Source organism: Vulpes lagopus, chromosome 12 (assembly GCF_018345385.1).
Source record: "Vulpes lagopus strain Blue_001 chromosome 12, ASM1834538v1, whole genome shotgun sequence".
NCBI classification, from domain to species: domain Eukaryota; kingdom Metazoa; phylum Chordata; class Mammalia; order Carnivora; family Canidae; genus Vulpes; species Vulpes lagopus.
In genome coordinates this window covers 50596508-50620506 of record NC_054835.1, presented here as the reverse complement: position 1 = coordinate 50620506, position 23999 = coordinate 50596508, and the positions used below count along the sequence as shown (strand labels likewise).

The window sequence follows — 23999 nt, the reverse complement described above, 5'->3', positions numbered from 1 at the left end:
TTTTCTAGCGTCTAATCACCCTTTTAATATGGAGGGAAATCCTAGAATAAGTAGAGCAAGCATGTCACTTATCATCTGACTTAGTCCATTTGAGCTTCTGTCCCAAACATATCATAGACTGGGTGGTTTAAACAACAAATGCTGATTTCTCACGGTTCTGGAGGCTGGGAAGTCCAAAATCAAGGTGCAAGCATATTTAGTGTCTGGTGGGAACCTACTTCCTGGTTCATAAAGGACTGTCTTCTCACATAGGGGTAGAGAACAAAAGGACTCTCTGAGGTCTTTTGTTTTTAAAAAATGAGGGCACTGATATAATTCATGAGAGCCAACCTCATGACCCAATCACCTCCCAAAGACCCTTCTCATCACTTCTATCACGTTGGTGGTTAGGACTTCACCATATGAAAGCGGGGTGGGGGGGCACAAACATTCATTCCATAATATCATCCAAATCTGGATACACTTTAGAATGAGGGGACCACTATTAATCATTATGTCTGAATAATAGGCTCAAATCATGACTATTTCAGCAACCAGGACTATGGTGACCCAAATGACAGGTAAGAGAGAGAATTCTACTTTAGACAATGAAGCATCAAATATATCCTGTCTGTCTCTTGGAAGCTAAATTCTGGGAATGTTACTTAGCTCAGCCAATTGGATGCTGTGACCTACATTTGATCCATAAGTGGAAAACAAAAGGAAGTACATGTAGAAAGTCAGAAAAATTTCAATGTCATGTGGGGGTTCCAAAAGCATAGGCATGAATGTCCAGACGCAGTGCAGTGCAGCAGAGTAGCAGTCAGTGTCCAGGGATGAAGCACTGGTAGCTGTAAAAACAAAGCTCAGCTGTGGCGAATAATGATATCTTAAAGTCCAACTGGGACATCTTAGAGGGGCCTTTCCATCCTTGACTTCTTCCTGAGCCTGATTCTCCAGCTTGAATCCAAAAGCTATTACAGACCCAATGAACTATCATTTTTCTTCTTAAGTTATCCAGAATTGGTTTGTTCATTTCTGTCTTAACTAAGAACTCTGACTAGATCCAGTACAGTATTATTTTCCAATGATGATGATGATGATGATGATGATGATGATGATTTTATTTGGATGATGATCACTGTTTTAATGTGAGTACCTTAACTACTAACTAGTGATCACATTGACAACATAACAGCATTCCCTTTAAGAAAAAATTCTACATCTTTTGATTGTTAAATAAATACTTTCTAAAAAGAGCCAATAATTTTGTAATCCAAATCTTTTCCCTTTCCAATCTCATGAAAAATCAATAGGGGCATTGATATAAGTTCTATGAAAAAAAGAGCCTGAGATATTTTAAGAAGTCACATACTTCCCAGTTGAAAGAAAATATTCCAGGCGTTTGAGGTCCTTGTCAAATTATTTACCTTCATTTTTAGATTTTGCAGCTGAAATACTGAAATACATATTCATTTGGGAGATTACAGATTGTGAATATTAATGGCTCTGTATATCAAGTTATAATGGAGCTTTGTAATTATAGCTAATGGAGTTCATAATTGCTAGAGGCCTAGGGGAGGGGATATATGTAAAGGATGCTAGACATCTAAGGAACATAAATATTTATTGGGATGGAGGTATATAAAGCATTCAGGAATTTTTTTCTAATTTAAGAGAACATGAAAGGAGAGCACATGGTTCCTTTCTACAGGCCACAGGTACCTTAATAACAGAGCAAAAGTCACAACCTTATGCCTAGAAGCAATCACCAGAATGCCTCAATTGGGCTAGTAAGAATCTGAACTTACTTCTATTAATTTGATTTATGGGTAAATAAATCATCAGAAATAACCCAATATTGCTGTAACAAACATGAAGGAGGCTGAAACCGTTTATAAGCAGGGTCTGTTTTTGAGGACAGTGACACTAAAAAGCCCTGGACTTGGCTGTGGATCACCTTAGGATACTCCTGCTTATACAGATGACAACTTAGGATCCATCTCACCTCTTGGCTTCTGTCTTGTGAATAGCTACTGAAGATGGGGGACCAAGAGCTGCCAAGCCACAGTCCCAGATGAATTGCTGAACATTCCTGCCATCGCATATCATATCCAGCTCAGGGGAGAAAGCCTGAGTCATGAGACAAGATTGCTCTGAGACCAAGGGTAGAAGACAAGGAAGTAATAAGCATTTGAAACCACTTGCTCCTTCCCAACCCATTATAGCTACATAAATAGGACTTTTCTTTTCTTTCTTTTCTTTTCTCTTTTTTCTTTTCTTTTCTTTTCTTTTTTCTTTTCTTTTCTTCTTTTCTTTTCTTTTCTTTTCTTTCTTTCTTTCTTTTTTTCTTTCTTTTTCTCTTTCTTTTTCTTTCTTTTTTTTTAGACTGGTGTTAAGAATTCTGAGTTTGTCCCATGAGGGGAGTTAAAAAATGGAAGAAGTCATTACCTCACCTACTTATTCCTCTAGTTAATCTAAACCTCATTTGAAACAACACGGATGCCTGGGTGGTTCAGCGTTGAGCACCTGCCTTTGGCTCAGGGTGTGATACTGGGGTCCAGGATTGAGTCCTGCGTCAAGCTCCCTGCACGGAGCCTGCTTCTCCCTCTGCCTCTTCTCTTCTCTTCTCTTCTCTTCTCTTCTCTTCTCTTCTCTCTCTCATGAATAAATAAATAAAATATTTTTTAAAAAATTGAAACAAGTTGGTAATTACCACGTGATCACATACCTTTCTAGACATAATCAAGAGTCACAAAATTTAAGTAGTTTAACCTTTTCCTGTCTTTCCAATGAGTAAGGGACAATGTAGTATGGTAGGAAGAATACTCGTTTAGACTAGAGAGACCAGTATTCCTTGTCCTTGCTCTGCCCCATACTAGCCAGGTGGGTTGGACCCTCTTCTCTTCTCTTTACACTGGTGCCCACATTTATAAAATTGTTTATTTTTCTCAAAATGACTCCTAAAGCTGTGTTTTCCTTTGTTTTACTTATTGAAGTTATCAAAGATTCTTCCTATACGTATATTTTTATTGGCAAACTGCCACTAGACTCTGACCCCCTTGAAGTCAGAAATTATGTCTATTTTCCTCCTCCCAGATATTCAGAAACTCCTGCCAAGTATGCAAGAGGTACTCAAATTTTGTTAAAGAAATGAATGGATTAAAGAACAAAACATATATATGTTGGCAAATTGAACTTCAATAAAAACAAAAACAAAAACAAAAAGCAAGGAAAAAAAGAATGAAAAATATATTCTAAATAGAAATATATATTTTATCTTTAAAAGATGCTTTACTTCTTCCAGAAGCTCACTCTGAGACATGGATTAGACTTCAAATAGTTTATTTGGAATGCGATGCCAGGAATATAGAAAGTGCCAAAGTGAGATGCAAGGGGGAACTAATGGAGTGTTATGAAGACAGTTATCGCTGTGGGTTATGGAGCTTGATCCAACTGGGAAAGTATAGAAAACAGGAGGAAGCGTGTACTTAGACCAAGCTATCTGAAGAGCAAGGGACTTGGAATATTTGTAAACTAATGCCTACCAGTCATTGATCAAGGGATGAATAGCCTGAGGGACCAAAGAAAGCCTCTTTAGCTAAAGAGACAAAAGTGCTGGCAGGTGGAACATAGACCAGCATGCACTGATATAGTACAGGCCAAGTGGTTTATATCAACAGGGTCTCTACCACAGTCTCAAAACTTTATCTCTCTTATGCCTTCCCATAGAGCCCTGTTATAGCAGTTATTTCCCTATAATACAATTGCCCATTGACTTAGTTTTATTCTTCACTGGCCCATCATCTTCTCTAAGGCAAAGAATATGGCTTCTTTAAAACGGTGTCCTCAATCCCTAGCATAGCATAGGTCAACTCTATTTGGAGAACCAATAACAAATCTATAATAAGGCCATACTACCACCACCTGTATAAGGTCGTCCAGAAGCAACTTAGATAATGTAGATGGAAGTGTAGTGAGGGGTTTAAAGTGTTATCCATGTCTGAGAAGATAAGAATTATGTGGAGAACATTGAATATCATCCCCAAGGTAACTGTGCAAGATAAGAGACATTCATCCTTCCACACCAACACATCTTATTTACCTGGCAGTAGGCCAATATGTCTTCAAGATGTCAGCATGCTTGAGAAAGATGGAGTACAGCAGTGAAGACTCAAGGGAGAGCTTCTGCCTTACAGTGTCTTCCTGATGGAGAAATATTTAAAAAGCTGGAACCTGTGCAACTGTATCTCTGGAACACATCAGACGGTGAGCTGGGCCAGAGATGAACTGGGGAACACTTCCCCTAAACACTGAACACTTCCCCTAAACGCCAATTCCTTCCATTTTAAAATGGTAAGAATAAAGTCAAGTAAAACACGATTCCCAGGGATTAGGGGCTCTGATGCTGTTTGGATCCTTCAGAAGCTTATTTATGAAATCAGAGGCCAGAGAACCAGGCCAGTGTTTTTCTCAGCGATATGAAGAGAATTGTTCCCCAGTTTTTGGTGTTTTTCTTTTTCTTTTGTTGACCACCAAGAATTGAATCCTTTCCATTTCCCACACCAGAATTGAGAAACCTCTCAATTTCTCAGCCCACTCCAAACAAGCTAGAAGCTGATTGCAAATGGTCGGGAGCTAAGAACACTCTGACAGACAATAAGATTTATAAGTAATAGTCTGCTTTTCTAAGAGAGAATGGGTTTTGGGAAATTAGAAATGGAATTTTACATAGTTTGTGGAGAATCCATAAAGACTGGCCCCCTTAGATCATGAACCAAGATCAGTTGATTCTTAGTACCCTGGAGAAATACTCAGCCACGACTGACTGACACCCTTCTCTTGAAAATACCTGAGCTTTCTGTGGCACAGATCCAGAACCACTTCATCCTTCCCTGACATGAAGCATTAATCAAGGCCATCCATCTTGGTCCAACCAGCTAATTTCACTATCTGGTAATTTCAGAGAGGAGCTAAATCCTCAGTCCTTCCTTTTGTTACTGGGATACCCCTATGTTTTTCTCATGCAAGTTTTCCACATAGCCCTACCCAACCCACAGGGTTTCATTACACCCATGGTTATGAAAAGGTCATGTCCTCAGGCAGCTCAGATCCCAGTTTAATCAAACTTCAATTGTTTCTCCTCATTAAGAATAGTAGATTGATACCTGTATGAATCTTTGGCACCTTTCTAGGGAATCTCTCAGATCAACAGGTATCATTCCCAATGGCAGAAACCTGTATAAATTCCAAACATGATGGTTACCTGAGATCAATGTTCCAATCTTCACTGGGTATATCACCATACATGCTATCCTTTTTTTATCTTCACAAAAATATACATAGAAATCATTGCCAACATCAAATAATGAGGAATTCTGGGATGAGAGGACTGGGGGCAGATAGTTCAGCTTTAAAAAGTCATATAATTGTCCAAGATTATACAGCCTGTTAGTGGAGAAGCTAGAATTCAAAAAGAGGTAAGGCCACGGTCTTTCTCCTAGAACATAGCACTCAATGTTTTTTCTTCCATAGAATCTTTAATATAAAGAAGGTTTTAATCTCTCTAAGAGAACTTAGATGCATATAACCTTGCTCAGAATGAGGGGATGAATCAGAGAACTCTTAACCATTCTCTTCCTACCATGATTTCATTACTCAGTAGGGTGGGCAGTCATCTGCTGATTAAAAAACGGGAAGTTCTAGAATAACCTTGTGCTCTGGGTGTCTGCATGCAAGTCATTCAATCTCATTTATAAATGTACAGGTTTTAGCAGTACTTGCAATTGTTTTCTTATGGAAAATGCCACATAATGAAGCCCTGCCTTGATAAAGGGGAATCCACTGAAAGTAAGAACCATTTAAAGCAATGTGACATTAACAGAATTAGAAACAGACCTATTGGTATAAAAACTTTATTTTAAAGAATCACAGGATATAAATGAAGCAAACTCTATTTTTGTATCAATGGTGGCGCACAGTATGAGAACAATTCTCATTCTGCTTCCAATCATGTGTCTGTCCTGCAAAAGGAGAGATTGTTTGGTTTGACTTGGTTTAGTTTTAGAATTCATAGAGTTTTGTTTTGTTTTGTTTTGTTTTTTTGAGACAGGAGCTATATCCTTATCTCTCCTTCTATGCTATTGTTCTTATTTTCTGTAGCTCCAGGAAGACAATGCATACATTATAGAAAAGACAACTGGGGAGCACCTGGGGTGGGGGCTCTGTCAGTTAAGCACCTGCCTTCAGCTCAGGTCAAGATCCCAGGGTCCTGGGATCAAGCCCCACATTGGGCTCCCTGCTCCATGGGGAGCCTGCTTCTCCCTCTGCCTGCTACTCTCCCTGCTTGTACTTTATCTCCGTCGAGTAAATAAAATCCATTTTAAAAAGATAGAAAAAAAGAAGAAAGAAGAAAGAAAGAAAGAAAGAAAGAAAGAAAGAAAGAAAGAAAGAAAGAAAAAGAAAAAGTAACTAGAACCAACAATACTCCCGAGGTAAATAATGATATCTCCTTTAGATCAGGGCAACTGCACAAGACTAAAGATTGGAATCAGCTAGCACAGTAGGCAAAACCAGCCCCAAATTCATGTTTATCTTATTTCACAAGTCTTATTTGAGGTTCATTTTTGTAGTGAGTAGAAATCAAAAACTTGCTCCTTTGAACACATAGCTTCTCCCTGATAGATTTCTTATCACGGCAGATAAGGATACCACAAGAGAGAAATCGCATGGTCAGAAATCATCATACAATGACTCTTCCATCATACAATGACTGTGACAGGGCATGAGAGGCCTGGGCGGCTGCCCTGGACAGTTGGGCTGCTTTGTAATTCCAACTCCTTTGTAATTCTATGCGTAACATTTGGGGGTCCCTTCCCCCTTCCCCCTAACATTCTAAGATCTTGGACTTTGAGCTACATAATGGAATCAGATTGGCTACAGATGAGGGCATACCCTCCTGAGGTACAGCCAAGGTTGCAGATAATCAGGGAGATTCCCAGTTTTAATTTTTTTTAAAGATTTATTTTTATTTATTCTAGAGAGAGCAAGAGAGCATGAATGGGGGGGGGCAGAGAGAGAGAGAAAGGGAGTATCCTCAAACAGACTCCCCATTGAGCTTGGGAGCCTGGCATGGGGCTTGATCCCAGGACCCCGAAATCACGACCCAAGACTGAATCGAGAGATGGTGGCTCAACTGAATGAGTCACCCAGACACCCCTAAATTTCTGTCTGATATGGAGTCTTAAAGTTTCTTCATAAATGTATAAGCTACACTTTATCAGATGTAAAATAGAAAAAAAGAGATTTTGTCTCACATAACAGAAGGTCATGAAGACAAGAAAGAGTGCCTCAAACATTTTCTGTAGCTATATCTCTGTCTGCTTACAAACTGAAAATATGACTGAAAGACACAACTCTTAAAAGGGCACGTTAAAGGCTAAGTATTGGCTAAAGGCAATGAAACAACAGACACGGCTAGAGATCCCTGAGTGTTTTTAAATCTGTTCAATTTGGGGTCAAGTGGATGCTGAGGACCCAGCTTTCACAAAAGTGATTCTTTCTGCCAAGAAATACATTTCTTGTCTGGCTTGCTACTATCTTTCTCAAGAACTTTATGGCAGGCTGATTATATTCTGATTCCAAAATGTTTAAGTTTTTAGTTCAGCATGTATAATTTCTGCTACTCTCTCAGGTGATGAAAGCAATATGCCACTTCTATCAGGTAAATTCACCACCCTGGTGGTTATACCTTTTATAGCATATTACACCAAGGGCTTATCCTTCCAAAAAAATTAAGATTAAAAATAAAAGGAAACTTCAACCTGACCCATACTTATCTATTGTTTCAAGACATGAACCAAAGTCAGACAGTAATAAAATGGATTGATCCAGATTTTTCCCTGAATCTTCCCAATGAACAATTTTTACAAAGCATCAAAAGTCAGCCAGCTCCAGTTCTTTAACCTACATGGGAGGCAGCAGTATCATGAGATAAACCTCCTTTGCTCAAGGCCAAAGAGATAATCTACACGGTGGATGCCCACCTTTTATTTTATTTTATTTTATTTTATTTTATTTTATTTTATTTTATTTTATTTATTTTATTTTTTTTTTTGATGCCCACCTTTTATTACACAGTTCCCATCAAAAGTCAAACACAACATGAGATAAGACTCAATGGGAAGAATGAATACTCATGCATATTTTGCTCAGGAATATCATTTTTCTCATTTTGGCTGTTTAGTAGAATTTGTCCACATAAAATCAGCTACAGTTAGCTTCATCCTAGTCCTTCAGTTCCCTAATTCAAGGGGAGGAAAGTGAAATAATGGTTTCTCAGCTCCATATTGGAAGTAGATGTCAAGTAAATAAAAACAAATTTTGCGAAATATAATCAAGTTGATATCGAGCCCTCTGGCATGAATACTTACAGGTAGCTCCCTGAACTTCATTTTAAGAATCCCAGAGTGGAGTTTGAGACAAGAGAGAAGTGTTGTATGAGAAAACATTGTTCTCCTAGAAGGTGTCACTAAGAAGACAAATCATCAGAAAGCCGTGCCAGAAAAATCAGATCGAAGAAATGGAGGGGCAAGTACGTTTGCAGAACAGGGTATTTATTATCTACAGTAACCAGGGGATCAGCACACAGCAGTTTCAAACCAGCCCATGGCTAATTTTTCTAGGCCAATCATAATTAAATTGTAAAAACCTCGATAATAAAACTTGATGGACAAAACTGATGTGAGGAAATTAATCCAAAGCTTTATTGAAGTCAAAATAGATCACATTTATCTTCTATCCTTCAGCAACTGGGTCTGTCAGTCAGTCACAGAAGATTAGCATCATGCAGTTACTGAAATTTAGGACTGGTGGAAATTGGAGATTAGGCTGGGTGCTTTGAACTTATTCAGTGCAAAGAGACAAGGAAAATGCCGTATCTGTCAATGGAGCTGCTGTTGAGCAGGCCTTGGGAATTACTGCGACTAAGTTAGGAAACAAGGCAACTTTATAAAAGAGAATTAATTATGCCGTGATTCATAGTCACTGGCTGTGCTATAAATACTTTTATGGAAGTGTTTTTCTTTTCCTTTTTCCTTCCCCTTTTTCCAAAAAGGTTGCGTGGATGAGCACTGCTTCCAGGACTCACATCATCACACCTAAAACCATAGAAGGTCACAGCCGGAGGAATCCTTAGAGCTTGCTGAAGATCCTTCACCACATCTTACAGGTGAGGCAACCTGAACCCCTGAGAGATTAAGAAGCTTTCTGGAGGTCCCAAAGGTACGGCCTGGCAGGCTCAGCCCTGGGCCCCTGGTCTCCTCCATCCCGGAACAGAACGCATTCCACCACAACTTGTCATCTTCCAGCACCAGCAAGGGAAGTGCCCTGGACAGGACACTGTTTCCTACAATTAGACCTCAGCCCCAGGCTGTATGTAGCCAGAGGACCTGAAGAATTTCTCTTCCCAGACCTCACTGGGATTTCTGATCATTATTTTAACAAGAAGGTATTTTTAGTTCTTAGCCTCCCAGGAGCATTCTTCTGCTCATGTCCAGAGCTTCTGGGTTCAAGCTTAGAAGCCAGAATACTTTTTTTAATTAAAAAAAAAATTCAATTCAATAATCCTTTAGCAAATGCCTTTAATGCATAAGGTATTGAACGAAGTGCTTTGTGGATAGAGACATGGATAAAATGGGTCTCTATTTCCAAGTAACTTACAAGCTATGGCAGAATGAGGAGCCATGGGCTTCACCAAGGAAGGTGGTGATAGGGATATGTTAGAAACAGCAAGAGGGCCACCGGGGTGGCTCCATCGGTTAAGCATCCGACTGTTGGTTTCCGCCCAGGTCAGGGTTGGGAGATGGAGCCAGGCTCCGAGCTCAGCATGGAGTCGGCTTGTCTCTCTCCCTCTCCTTCCTCTCCTTCTCCTCTCTCTCTCTCTCTCTCTCTCTCTCTCTTTCTCTCTCTTTCACAAATAAAATAATAAATAAAATAAAATAAAATAAAATAAAAACAATAAGAAGAAAAAAAGCACTAACATCAGACCTCACAAGAGACTTGATAGGTTCCAGGTGTTGCTTACTAGTAAGTCCTACTTACTAGCTATGAGACCGTGAAAAAGTTACTTAAATGCATTGTGTCTCAATGTTTTCCTCTGTAAAATGGGGTAACTAGTCCCTACCTCCTAGGGTTGTCATGAGGATTAAATGAAATAATGCATGGAGAGCACTTGCCCATGATACATGGTAAAATGAAATGATGAGGTATTATTGCTGTTATCATTGGCATGCAACCAGAATGAAAAGTTTTTCATCCGTAAGTCAACGTGGTGCCCTGTCCTGAAGGGTTACCCATTTTTTTGTTGATTTGAGTCCAGGACTAGAAAGGATGCTATCAATTGTCACCATCAAAAGTTGCCCAAGGAGACTGATAACTAAATATAATGTGGTGTCCCAATGGGATCTTGGAACAGAAAAAGGACATTTAAGGAGAAAGTAAAGACATATGAAGAAAGTATACATCTTAGTTAATAAAAAAAAAGTATCAGCATTGTTTCATTAATTGTGACAAATATGCAATGCTAATGGAAGATGTTAATAATTGGAATGACTGGGTGTGTGGTATACAGGAACCATCTGTCTTATATTCATAATTTTTCTGTAAATCTAAAATTATTCTAAAATTAGAAGTTTATTTTTAAAAAAAGATGTAACATTTGAAAGAAAAAAAATTGTTCCTGGACAGACTTATATTATCTTCATTAATTTGCTGGCCTGGTGTACACTTACCAAAGGAAACATTCTAAAGTACTCTTTAAACCGTTTTCTTTCTTTTCTTTTCTTTTTTTTTAAATGAGTAGCATTTTAACATGAAGAAAAACACATAAAAAATATTTTTAAACATACCTCATTGTAGCAAACTGAGTACTCCCTTTATACTTTTTTCAGAAGATTCTTTTATTTAACTGCTCTTAATTACATCCAGTTGCGTTGGCCCTATCAAGTTGCTTTTAATAGCACTTCTAGTAAACAGAGCTGCAGAGAAAAAATCTTGGTCGGTGCAGGTCACTAGGATGGGGGGTGTAGGTCATAGGTATGTGCCACCACTTGTGTTCATGGGCCATAGACAGTCATGGAGGTCAGTGATCAGGGGTCGTGGGGGTAGAGAGAAAGGGAAAACAGGAAACACATCTCAACTCTATTAGATCAGTGATTCTCAACTGGGGGCAACAGCCCATCCCCTGGAGATATTCGGCAATGTCTGAAGGTATTTTCTGTTGTCACAACTTGGGGAGAAGCGGGGGACAGTGGATGGGGATTGGCACTGGAATTGTGTGGATAGAAGCTAGAGATACTCCTTTAGTGCACAGACCAGCCTCTCTCCCAACAAAGAATTCGTATCTCACCCCAAATGGGAACAGTGCCAAGCTTTAAAAGGTCCCTGTGAGATAGAAAAGGGAAAAGAAGGCATCTGCCTCCATTTCCTAACCCCCCAAAAATTAACAATTATTTGAGTTTATAACCACTTTTTTTTTATAACCACTTTTTATATTGTTTTGAGTTCTACTAGAGGACAGCTATTAACGCGCCACTATTACTAACCCATTGTTAGGGAACAAGCTTGTAGAAGATTCCCCTTGGGCTGGACCTCATATTCTCTTGGCCCATCTTTTGCCAAGACTCTGCTACAGCAACCAGCTGCTAGCTGCCAGCAGTGTAATCTGACAGCCTCTTGCTTCAGCTGCGATGGGATCTCTCACTTTCTGCCCTGGGGCCTCTCTGACACCCACACAGTGGAATGATTACAGGAACCTTCCGGGCACTCAAACATGTGCATCCTGGAAGCTCTAAGGAATTACTATCTCGTGGGTCAACACTTAAACCCAGGAGGATGGAAGATAGTAAATAAAAGTCTTCTTCCTTCTTTCAGATGGATAATTGGAAATCACATGAAACCCAGTTCTTCAGAGGAACCCTGTGGGGGTAGGCAATCAAACTCTCAGCTCAAGGGAGACCGGCTTGACAGCTCCTATTAATTGGCTTTCCTGCCATTCTTGTCATACGCTCTCTAGTCCTCCAACCCTCCTGTTTGAGATTTCTTCCCAAAATAATCTACTGACACACAGCCCTGGCCTCCAGCTTTTCTTTCTCAGGGAAGCTACATTAACAACTTGCCCTTTAAGATTTTTGTCAGCTTTTCCTCTTGAGTAGCAGATGTGAATTATTCTGGGTTCCCCAGAGTCTCTCAGCTCTAATTTCAAGTAATCATTGTAATAATAAATATTAACAATAACAAAAGTAGTGATCTGATGGTAGTCTTCCTTACAGAAAAGGGAACTTTTTTTTTTTTTTTTTTCTGTTCAGAGAGACTTTTAGGAACACCCTATAGAAAGCCAGGATTTGATCCCAGTCTGCCTGAGCACCACACACAATGGGCAAAAGTTTTCCTAGAAGTCGTACAATGTCCAGGTACAATGTTTGAGAACAAAACAATTTATTCTCCAAAACCACCTTATTATGGTTTCCTAACCCAGTGAGCTTGTCATTGATGCAATACAATGTTTAATAGAGCAAGCTATTTAAGATCATGTTGAAATTGCAAGTCTGACTCACTCACATATTATTAACTATTGATTCTGAGTAGATGGTCTACAGTAGCTGTAGGGCACCAAAGTGGGTCTAAGCAAGAAGAGGACAATATTGGGAATCGTGTGCATGTCTCGTGTGTGTGTGTGTGTGTGTGTGTGTGTGTGTGTGTATGAAAGAGAGAGACAGAAAAAAAAAGAGGGAAGGAGAGAGGAAAAGAGAGATGGAGATTTTGAACCTCAGACCCTAAAGCCAAAAACCAAATTACACTTAGTTTTTGTAGCTCATTGTTTTATATTTTCAAAACGTGCCACACTCCATTTGTGTGAACACTCGAGAGCTCCCTCCAGCTGCTGATTCCAGGCCAGCTTCCCTGGACCATTTCTATACAGGAAAGGAAATAGTTTTGCCTTTACAAAATCATGAGATGTTGATGATGCCCTCACTTATCTCCTTTCGTATTCTGATGGTGGATGAGGCTGGTTGTCTGCAAATAATGATGCTGTTGGAGTTTTGTTTGCCTTTTTTTTTTTCCTTCTGAAATGACCATAGTTTAAGGCTGCCGAGGCACTAGTCTTTGAATCAGAAAAGTTGAGTTTAAATTATCTTGACTGCTTACTGTAGGCATAAATCATTATCATAGTGGACATAGTTGTTGTTGTGATAGTCATGGCAGTACTAATTACATTTAGTGACGGTATATTATGTGTCAGGCATTCTGTTAAATGCATTAAATGTTACATGCATTACCTCATTTAAATTCCTTCAGTAACATTATGTGGTAAATACTATTATTATCACTATTTATTAGGTGAAACCAGGGGTAAAGATGTTACTTCAACCAAAGTTGCATAGCCAACATGTGGGAGATGCAGGACCCCAATTGGTCTCCGTGGCCCTAGCCATTTCTTATCCTATTGCCCTACAAAAAGTGAGCTCCAGTTTTCTTTCCCATGCAATGGAGCTGGTTTTACCTTCCCCATGTAGGTGTGGTTTGGTTGGATTTTTTTTTTTTTTTTTTTTTTTTTGGTGGAGAAGGATGAGGAGAGGAATAATACCAGACACTGGACTGGAAACTCAACCTTGAAATCTGCAAGCTAGTCCAGCATTTTGGAAAATTTTTTTGGAACAGATAAAAATGCCAGTGTAAGACATACATGAAGCATAGCAGATTATGCTCAAATTAATACCTTTCCACCACAGCAGAGAAAAATTAACTACCCAGCATGGTTGAAAGTCCCTGTGTGTTCTCTCTCCTATGTTCCCATCTTATCTACTGTGACTGTGCTTCTTGCTTCTTACTTCATTATAGGCTTACTGGTCTTTCTGATTTTTCTGAATGTCTCAATCTCAGCCACAGCTTGAGAGTTTTACATTCAGAATTGTTGGACTCTTTCCCAATGAAAGGATTCAGGATATTTTTAGTAAAGTCAGATTGGTTGAAAATATTGAGGTGCACTCTCTGGGGTAACTTGAGCAGAGCCTATGTGTGTGCACTGGGGGAACCATACATGAGCATGGGGATGCTCCTCACATTGTGGGAGGCAGCCTGGGGTGTGAAGAGAAGGGGAAATGGACCTATGGTTGGCCTTCCCTACATGGCCACATGCCAATGAACTCCAAGAATTTGAAATTCAAGAAAGGGCCCCTCTAGGTTGTTGGGAAGGATTATTTGTCATGGTGGGAGGGTAGAAAATATTATATTAACAGTTTGTTAGCTCAATTTATAATTTTTAGGTATTTAAATAGGGGGAAAATGGACTGCCATTTGTACTGTTGTCCTGGAACACAAAAAAATGTTAGCAGAGAGTCTCCTATTTACTTATTGTAATGCCTCTCCTCAACCTTCACAAAGTGCCTCCTTTTTATTCTTCAGATAGCTGATAACTGTTGTCTTTGGAAAGACCATCTCTGAGTCCCCTGCCTTACATAGCTCTTCCAGTACAAGCCAGCCACTCTCTATTTATCTCCTCTCTATTAGCCATAGCACTCACATGATTTGCTCTCTTCTTTATGACACCTCCTTGCCAACATGTATGCTCCTTGGAACCAAAAGTGCTGCCTTCACTTCTTCACTGTTGCATTCCTAGTGCCTAGAAACACAAAATAAGTATCCCTTAAATACTTTTTTGATGACAGAATAACAGACTGTATAATGTAATGGATAAATTGACAAATGAAACATATTGATTTCTATGCAGTTTTAATTTAATTAATCAATTAATTAATTTTAGAGAGAGAGTGAGTATGTATGAGCAGGGGAGGTGTAGAGGCACAGGGAGAGAATCTCAAGCAGACTCTCGCTGAGAGTGGAGTCCAACATGGGGTTCAATCTCATGACCCTGAGATCACCACATGAGCCAAAGCCAAGAGTTGGGATTCTTAGCAGACTGAGCCACCCAGGCACCCTTATGTGCTTTTATCTTAAATAATAATGATAAATGGTTATGTTGTGTCTATGCTTTTCTACTGTCAGTGCACAATCCTCTCCCATTTCTTTTGGAGCCAGCTAATTATAAACCTAACACAACTAAACAGTTATTGTGATAAAGAATAAGAGAGAGAGGCAGAAAATCCAGGAACAATTAGTTTGTTGTATGTTAAACAAAATTGGCATCCTGTTTTACCCACTCCTCTTCTAGCCCCTTCTGAATCCAAGGCAGAGAAACTGTGGCAAAGAAGTCAAACTTGGCTCCATTAGAAGATATTATGGTCAAGGTGCAAAGTTTCTTACATTAATAATCTAAAGTTCATTTTCTGAGAAAATATGCACATTGTTTAAGGTCTTAAAATAGTTTGGGTATTGTGATCACTCCATAATTATTGAATGTCATTTTTAAATGCCTAAAGTTATTCTTATAATATTTAATACCAATATTGCTATGTATTGTATTTAGGTAAATACAGATATTTTGAAAGGAGGGGGATTTGGGATTTGGGATATGTTTGATAATATGTTTTTTATCTTCATTGATATAAAAATCTTCCATTTCAAATCTTTGTAAAAGGATACACATGGAGTAAATGACCTATTAATTTATTCTTTAGTCAAAATTAAAACAGTACATAACTGCAAAATCTTCAATTCTTATAAAGCAGAGCTCTGAATACATACTATCTTTTGTGGAAAGGAAATTCACTAAGATTTGGTAAAGATTGCTTCACACTCAGCAAAATTAAATCTATTGTCTTAAATACACCAGCTTACACATGCTCCCTCCTTCCCCTCCTACCCATTCCCCTCCCCTTTCTTCTACTTTTGAACTGCTGACCTGAGTTAGTAGCCAAACATAATAATACAGTGTTTGATCCTCTGTAAACCCATAAAATTATAAACCAGCAACCACCAGGATGTTGGCAGAATTTCTGTGGACAGCAACCAGCTTGGTACTTTTTTCTTTTTGAAATGAACCAGTACATTGTGCTTGTTGATACATTAGTGAGAAAGTTAATGTCTTCCATCATCTCCTGGCCCCTAACTAACTCCTGTAGCCACTTGAGATGGGGAGAGAGAATCATCTATTTAAAATATTAAAGTCTTCTCCCTTTTAACTTTTATTATTTGAAATTGCTTCCTTTCATTCATTTTTAAATTCACTCTGCCTATTTGTATTAAGCACCAAAGGGTTTTTATAGCACTGTGCTAAGTACTACAAAGAATAAACATATAAGTAAAACACATCTTCTATACGCCTTCAAGAATAAAAAAAATGCCTAATAAAAGCTGATAGAAATTTTAAATTATAATGGGGATTAGGAACTCTCTTCTCACTACAGCAGAAATATTTGATTCATTGTATATGTGAATTGTAAGAAAAGAAAGGAAAATCCCCAAGTTCCAGAAATAAAGAGAAAACTTAAGCTAGAGACATAAGCATATAAGTAGATGACCTAGGAAGCTCAAGAACCACCAGAAGAGCTAGACCATAGCAACTAAGGACTGACATTTTCATTTATATACAGGAACAAGAGAGGCTGCATTGAGCTTGGGTTAGATTGAGATTCAAACCTAAAATCCTTACGTCAGGTGGAGACTGGTCTAGTGTTGATTCTTCTATAAAAGGTGTGCTAGGTAAGTACATTCACTGGCCTGTGTATATGGCAATAAGAATGTACATCTCTTCCTGTGTTCCTCTTAATGGCAGGAGACAATATTCTTCTGTTGGAATTCAAATACCTCAGGCTAATATTACATATTGACATGGAGTAAAATGTATGTTACCTACATGGTGCTTATCTCCCCAAGATGAGAAATCAATGTAGAAGCAGGTCACTGGCCCTTGAAACTCTGGAAACAAATTGTAGAGCAAACCAAAAGCAGACAGTTTCACTGAGAAAGAAAACCAACCTCTGTTGAAGATGTCCCCACAATCATGAATAGTACACTGCGCAATTTATCTGGTGGGGTCAGCAGACAAGATTATTGAAGACCTGAAATGACAGAATAGTGTAAAAAGACAATAAAATACGTACATGTCAAATAATTAAGGATATAAAATGAAGAATGGAAATGTGAGAAAAAAATAGGCAGAATTAGGAAGGGAGAGGAAGTGCGCAACTAAGGTATGTAATGAAAAAGGAAAAATCTCATTGGATAAAATTGAACTGTGGTTGAGAGGAGAATTAGTCATCTGGAAGGTAGATAAGGAAATTATCCTAAATGCAGCACAAAGAGAAAGAGAAATCAGAATATAATACATCAGAATAAAAGACAAGAGAGAAAATAGGGATAGAATAAGAAAGTATAAAAATGTCTAGTAGGAGTTACAAAAGAAGAAAATAGAATAGAAAATAAAAGACATATTGAAAATGAGTAGCTTGAAACATTTCCAGAATTTCTGAGAGATTGAATCCTTCCATTTTAAAAGCATAGTCGGGCATGTGGTTCTCAAAAGATACTCAGGGAGCCCTGAGTCCAGTGGTGGAATGGACTACTATTCCTGCTGATGACAATTACAAATTGAGCAAAATATAGAAGCAACTTTTTTTCTTAAAGATTTTATTTATTTATTCATGAGAGACAGAGAGAGAGAGAGAGAGAGAGAGAGAGAGAGAGAAAGGCAGAGACACAGGCAGAAGGAGAAGCAGGATCCATGCAGGGAGCCCGACATGGGACTCGATCCTGGGACTCTAGGATCATGCCCTGAGCCGAAGGCAGCACTACACCGCTGAGCCATCCCGGCTGCCCCTATAGAAGCAATTTTAAAGGCACTGCAGGGTAATGGAAAAGAGCAGACAGGCAGAGGGACTGGATCTTTGAAAGAAGGAAACTTCATGGGGTGAGACCCCCATTGACAGAGCATCTTTCCCCAAGGGCATACCTCTCATTGTACGAGTCCAAGAAAACTAGGACTCATTACACTGTATGCAAGAATTAAATTGAGGTAAAGTACAGACATAAATATAAAAACTACATCTAACACAGCTCTAGAAAGAGGCATAGGAGATTATCTTCTCTACCTTAGGGTCACAACACAGGATCCAAAAACATTCACCACGAAAGAAGAAATCATTGATTTCTTCCAAAAGTAAAAATGTTCTCTTCAGACAACACCAGAAAAAAAATGAAAACACAAGCCACAGTACAAGGGAAAACATTTATGATTCATTTATCTGAAAGAAAGCACTATGTAAAAAATGCAGAATAGATAAAGAACTATTTACATGCACATAGATTTTCTATTCTATTTTATACTAGTGTTGGTGGTCTGTGTCCTTCAAGGACTTTATCCATTTCATCTAAGTTGTCAGATTTATTGGCATTAAGCTGTTCATGATATTCCATGATTATTCCTTATGATTTCCCTTTGCACAATATTTTCAAGTGCACATGAAGCTTTTACCAGATAAACTGTATATTGGACCCACATGAACCAAAAAATTATATGCAGGATCAGAAAAATTAGTTTTAATATCTTTCAAAGGTTTGAAATCATACGTTGCATGTTCTGTGACCACAATTAAACCAAATTGAAAGGCATAATGATAAAATATGTAGAAATTGAGACAAATCAAAATAAAAATGTTTTTAATTAATCAATAATTTTCTAAGTATCCCATAGATCCAATAAAAATTAAGAAAGGAAATCAGAAAATATCTTCAACTGATCATTAAAAAAAACATAATACCTCAAAAATAAACAGATGCAGCTAAAGAACTTCTTTATGCATGTCTTTAAATGCTTAAAATCAACACATTAAAACTAATGTGTAAGCATTAAAATGTTTTAAATCAATCATGTATCTTCCAGCTTAAGAATCTAGAAAAATAAGAAGAAATACAACATTAGGTAAGCAGAAGAAAGGACATAATTAATATAAGAATAAAGATCAATGAAATAGAAAAAAAAGAAAAAATGAAAGTAGACATCCAAATGTTGGTTCTTTGAAAAAGTAATAAAATTAATAAACCTCTACTAACCATACATCTATTAAAAAAATTGAGCTCCTAACCAAAATATTTCCATAAAGAAATCTCCAGGTTCAAATCATTTTATTTATCAATTCTCTAAATAGAGAATTATTCTATGTTCATACACGAGAAGATTCAAAATTATTAAAATATCAATTTTACACTCAGTTGATTCACAGATTTCAAGGCTATCCCAATATGAACCCCAGTGGATTTTTCTGAGGAATTGAAAAACTAATTCTAAAATTCATATGGGCTTGAAAAAAACCTAGAATAATAAACAAACAATAAAAGGAGGAAAGAAGAGAAAAAAGTAAGTTCAAATATTTAAATTATCTGATTTTATGTCAGATATAGAGCTACAATAACTCAGATAATGTGTTATTGGCATAAGGACAAATAGATGAACAGAACAGAGAGTCCGGAAATAGATCCATATATATAGTTGATTGATTTTCTGCAAAAAAAGCCCCAGTAATTCTTTGGAGGAAAAAAATGTTCTTTCCCATTGATTATGCTGGAACAACCAGCTATCTATGTAAAAACAGGAAGATAGAGAATCCCAAGCCTTCCATCATATTAGATGCAAAAATAGTTCAAAATAGATCACAAATAGTTATATCCTTCACACACACTATCTTTTGTCACATTCGGAGGCTAACCTACTACTCTTCAGCTCTATCTCATGAAACTTCGTGTAAAACTATTCAATTGCCCACCAAATACACTATGCATTTCTTGCCCTGACATGCTGTTCTCTCTATTTAAAAACCTTTCCTTCCCTTCACTATCTTCCAACTTCCTTAGGCAGACCAAGACGACTTTCTCTATTCTCATAATATTTTTGTAAATATTTTAAACTGTAGTACTCATCACACTAGATCTCAATCACTGCTTCTCTGCCTCTTTTCTGATAGAATTTGAGCTCACCACAGGCAAAATCTCAATCTTACTTACACTGACAATCCTGAGTACAGTGCAGGGGACATAATCCGTACCCAAGACATGTTGCATAAATTAATTATGGAAGAATGAACTAGGAAACAGAAATCCCTTTATTGTCTTTCTAGAGGCATCTCATCTTCATAGTCAAAAATGTTTCTTTGCCATTAACTTTGAAGATCAAACTCACTGAGATGCTTTCATGGATAAAGGGCTTTAGAAGTTTAGTTGTCATGGAAAGAAGAAGGTAAATAACACTTATTTTTACCTTCTATGGACAAGCCATTGTACTAGATGACTGACATACATTAATCTCATTGAATCCTCATAGCCACCGGTTCAAAATTAGTTTCAAAAATTAGAATTAGCTTAGGTTTGGCCTTGAGTAACAGAAGATGAGATAGTGGCTTGAATCATCACCACCTCAAGATCCTTCAAACTTGATAGAGTATACCAACATTCCTATACTACCATTCTCTACGCCTTGGTCCAAGATAATTGTTCCAGCTCCAGAAGGGAGGAAAAGAGAAGAGAGGAATAGGATCTTTTTTCTGGGGGCCACATTAAATGTGTCCACTAGGACACATGAACTGCAGGGAAATCCTAGAAAGGTAGTGTTTTTCTAGATATGTTTGAGCCTGGAGAAAACAACTGGCATATGTACATAGGTTTTGTTTCTATAGAAGTAGGGAAAAAAAACCCATATTTTTGGTGATTAAATTATAGTATCTGTCCTGATAAAGCCAGCATTCAAACACATCTGTCAGACTTCAGAACACATGCTTCAAAGCTGGTGGTCCGTGGTGATCTTCACTACTCTCATCAATTCCTAGTCATCTCATTTTGCCAAGCCCTTTCTTTTCTTGTTGAATAGTGGATATTTATTTTAATCTGTATGTTTTAAATCCATCTCACTTAGCATATGAGAATATTTATGAGGTCAGAGATACGGAAAGCCCAAACTGTTTGATGTCTGAAAAACCTTGAGTTAATTTCATAAAACATTTTACATCTTTAAAGCATGAGATCTCTCTTTGCTGAATTTTTAAAAATCACAACATTAAACAATTCGACAGTTTAAAGGCCCTCAAGTGGTCTCCCTTAGGATGAGAGAAACTGGTAATTGGCTAAGAAATCCACACGAAACCTAAGTAATTGGGATTTTCTTGTGAAGCTTTCATCTTTTTGTGCATTCTTTACAGCAGGTAAAATAGCGAGATGCTCATGGGTCTCATCTGTGTTGCTCTAAATCACTATTTAGAAAAATTAAGATCAAAAAAGCAAAATCTGGTCAAAATTCTCCCAAACCAGGAAATCCATTCATGGGTGAAACCGTGAATCCTGCAAAACTATGTTTTCTCCTAGATTTAGAGGTCCTTGAAATTCTCACAGGAAAGGTGTTAGACATGTTTATCAGTATCAACACAAAGAAATAGTGGTTCCACATGTGAAGACACCCATTGACATGGTTTAGATTGAGAACAAAATGGAGCTTGTGGCCAACAGTCTTGTTTTGGTGGTGATGCTACTTAGGATGAGCTGCCTGGGAGGGATGAGAGAATAGATAACCAGCTTTAGGCTGTATCCCTCTGTCCATTGACTTATTTACTTCTTTGAAGGATGACCTACATGGAAAGTATCTTAAGATACATCTAGTAGAGTATAAAATAAAACAAAAAGTGCTCATGAAGTCAGTCAACACACAGACTTTAACTTTACCTGTGGCTAAGATTAGGATTTTGACCAATTCTACAGGCTATTCACTAGGAGTGGCAATTTTTAATTGAGTGTTGTCATCAGAATAATGCACTTCCAATATGGCTATGTTCTAATCCCTAGAATTTGGTAAATATGTTACATTAATGACAAAACAAAACTAAGATAGCAAATGGAATTAAGATTGCTCTTCAGTTCATTATCTAAGGTTATCCGGGTTTGCTTACTAGGATCAGGGTGTCCTTAAATATGGAAGAGGAAGGCAGAAGGGTCAGCATCAGAGTGACATGACGTGAGAAAGACTTGACCAGCCATTGTTGGCTTTGAAAATGGAAGGAGGCCACAAGTCTAGGAGTGCAGATGGCCTCTAGGAACTGAAAAGGCAAGAAACAGATGATCCCTTATAGCCTCCAGAAAAGAACGTAGCCCTGCCAACAACTGGATTTTAGCCCAGTGACTAAAATCCATTTCAGACTTCTGACCTCCAGAATTGTGAGATAATAAATTTGTGTTGTTTCAAGCAACTGAGTTTGTGGAATTTGTTACAGCAGCAAGAGGAAATTAATAAATCCTCTTGGTGTTTTTATCAATCCCTGGACACATTCTCATCTAGGATGGAAAGATTCCTTCTTGTTACTGTAGGTCCTTTCTCAAAGTTCTAGAAAACTCCTAACTCCAGTGTATTCCGTATCTGTCCCATATTCAGAGTCCATTCCTAAGGGACAGGATGTTCTCACCCAGTGTCCCTGGGTGGCACCTCTCACTTCTCCATGTTATGTTCAAGTAAACAAATTGTTACCTAAAATTTTACAGCTAAGTGCAAATCCCAATTAGTTTCCAGAATCTGAGCTTGCAGAGGACACACGTTTTTTCAAATGATGAATCAGAACAATACTGGAAGTGACTGAGGCCAATGACTTGATACTGTTTTGATCCAATCTGTTGATGCTTTCGACGTCAACTTTAATTACTAGTTGAAATTCAGCGGGATCTGGAAGTTTGCAGCAACTGGTAAATAAACCAGCTGAAGGCGAATATTTTTGACTCCACTGACACCAAATCAAAGTTGCCGAGTGGAAGATAAATTCTATACATTTAAGCTGATGAATCCCTGGTGCTTCCAAGAGTGTTAGATACATGGCAGACACAATAAATATTTGCTGAATTAAATAAGGAAGTTTGACCCTTTGTCTTTGGAGATCTGGAGATTCAGTGACCATCATGAAGTTGAAGAGATAAAGCAACTGGAGGTACGTGAGGCAGGAGACACAAAAAAATAGGGTCAAGAACCAGAGTCCAAATACACAGAAAAATCCGCCCCCCACCCCTGCCAAAAGGATATGTTGTTTCAGACTGACACATTTAGGAAGAAGCAAGCTCAGTGCTCTTCTGCAGTTCCTGGTATTAATGTCTCTTTGGGGGACATGTTAGCAGACCCGATGTGACTGGATTTCTACTCCAGTTTGGAAAAGAGATACTGTGGAATTGGTCTGTAGTGGAATTATGTATATATAATTTTATTTGTAAGTTTACATACAATAAAATTCATGCTCGGTGGCATGGTTCTACGGGATCTGATGCACAATAGTTTCAGCCCTCCCCCCAAATTCCCTCATACTGCCCCTTTGGAGTCACTTCCTCCCTACTCACAACCCCAGGCAACCACTGATCTGATCTTCTTCCCTATAATTTCGTCTTTTGCAGAATGGCGTATCAATCGAATCACACAGTATACATGTAGGCTTTTGGATCTGGCTTCCTTCACACAGGAAACCGGATTTGCGATTCACCCCTGTTGTTGAGCAAATCAACTTAAGTGCCTGAAGGTACCGCAGTTTGCTAATCCAGTCACTAAGTGAGAAACCTCTAGATTCCATCCAGGTTTTGGCGATTATGAATATAGCTGCTATCACCATTCAGGTCGAGGCTTTTATGGAAACCTAAACTTTCATTTTTCTTGGGTAAATAAGGAGCAAAATGGCTGGGTCATACAGCAAGTGTGTGTTTAACTTTATAAGAAACTGCCAAACTATTTCCCAAAGTGACTGTATCATTTTGCTTTCCCACCAACAATATAGGAGGGTTGCCACCATCCCACAGTCTCACCATGCCTCAACATTATCAGTTTTTGTTTGCATGTTTGCTTCTTTGTTTGTAGGAGCCATTGTAATAAGTGGAGCAATAAGGGCATTTCTCTAGATAATTCCAAATAAAAATAAGTTAGCTGATTCTCAGGTAGCTTGCAAGATCACCCAGGCTTGGATTCTAAGAGAAAGCATATCTCAAAAGACATGTCTCAAAGGATTAGATGTAACTCCCTAATTATGGTTGCAGTTTTGCCCTGAACTATACTCCAGGACACA

At 38.2% G+C, this 23999-nt stretch overlaps 1 protein-coding gene and 1 long non-coding RNA gene across 4 annotated transcripts in view; one reads left to right on the top strand and one right to left on the bottom strand.

The window, feature by feature from the left end:
- Positions 1-23999, top strand: part of LOC121472802 (formin-like protein 18) — a 166041-nt gene that overhangs the window by 126763 nt on the left and 15279 nt on the right. For 2 of the 3 annotated variants that reach the window (XR_005983005.1, XR_005983008.1), the window contains exon 2: positions 9095-9208. The gene's annotated coding sequence lies outside the window, so the exon portion shown is untranslated. Of the gene's footprint in view, positions 1-9094; positions 9209-11910; positions 12023-23999 lie in introns of those variants that run through there. The other variant, XR_005983006.1, reaches the window with a different exon arrangement.
- LOC121472804 lies at positions 14611-18826 on the bottom strand. The gene is made up of 3 exons (XR_005983012.1): positions 18696-18826; positions 16915-16997; positions 14611-14659 (listed from the first exon to the last, which is right to left on the bottom strand). It is a non-coding gene; the product is annotated as an uncharacterized LOC121472804 (long non-coding RNA).